We start from the raw sequence: 1,441 nt of genomic DNA on the forward strand, positions 1-1,441 counted from the left end.
ACCAGTTAATTGCATCTGAGTAATTATTTTTTATCTAGAAATTACCCTTAATATAAAGAGTAGTGTAAGTATTTTGATAGAAATAATGAAGTTCAAATGATTGTGATGTGGAAGATGTCGGTGCGTGAAGGGACAGGATGACACCCAGGAATTTGTAAGGGAAGGAGAGGAGGGGGCCCCACGTAGTGAACAGAATTAGTGAGATGGAAGCGGGTGTTGAAGCACGTGTCCTGAAGCCAAGCATGTTGGTCCACGTGACTTGGGGGGGCAGTTTTCCCATTCCACGCTTCCTTCATTTCCGCATCTCTCATCCCCCACGTGAACTCCACTCGCACTTGTCCCCAACGCCTCTCCCCCTCTCCGTTTCTTCTTCTTCTCATTATAAATCCAAATCTATCATCACATTTACTTTATGTAAATAGTCAAATATTAACTTCTTCTTTGTATTAATTTTTTATCAAAAAATAACTTTTTTTTTTAATAATCAAAAGAGATGTTAGTACTTAGTAGTTTATTAATTAGTACTAGTAAGTGACTTATCACACTCGCAAAAAGTTATTATTGTGGACTTATGATCATGCACTTTGAGAAAAATAAGGACTAAGGACTATTATTTATATAAAATAATAAATAAAAGTTAAAAAATTATTTAATTAACAAAAAATTCATCGCTCTTAGTAAAAATATTTAGGATAGATAAACCGTAATTATGAGCTTATAAGGAATGGAAGGAGGAAGTAATGATTTTTTTTTTTGCAAACTAGCCATCCATGAAGTAGGAATACTTTGCTGATTTATTATGTTTTTGTGTCAAATATATTTTAGATACTATATTTATTGATATTTATTCGATACGTGTGTCTTTTATGTCTAATCGTATCTTAAAATAAAATAAAAAATGATTATTCAGACACTCTTAAATATACTTAAATATTATCACGTATTAGCGTATTTTGTCTTATTCTTAACATGTATTATTGAAATGAATTTAAAAATAGTATATATTATTAATTATTAAAATAAAAAATATTAAAAAATTAAAAAATTAATTTATATTTTATATCAATAAAATATCAAAATATAATTATAACTTATCTAAAAGGTTTATAAGAATTTCAAATTAGTGTGTCGATGTGTCTCGTGTTGTGTTGTGTTTGTACATCATAACTAAGTAGCTAACAGCTAATTACACATTTTTAGGGTGCGTTTAATTAGTTTGTATTTTTATTTTCTATTTTCATTTTCAATTTTTTAGATTTTGTGAAGGAAAAAATAAAAACAAAAAGTAAAAAGAAAAAACATAATTTTATTGTTTTTATTATTTTTACTTTTTACTTTATAAAATCTAAAAAACAAAAAAACACTAAAAATAAAAATACAAACCAAACGCAGCTTTAAAATTTTGGATTTTTTATGAATTGAATTTTTATAGATAGGCAGA

The sequence above is a fragment of the Arachis ipaensis genome, chromosome B05 (genome assembly GCF_000816755.2).
Source record: "Arachis ipaensis cultivar K30076 chromosome B05, Araip1.1, whole genome shotgun sequence".
Classification (NCBI taxonomy): Eukaryota; Viridiplantae; Streptophyta; class Magnoliopsida; order Fabales; family Fabaceae; genus Arachis; species Arachis ipaensis.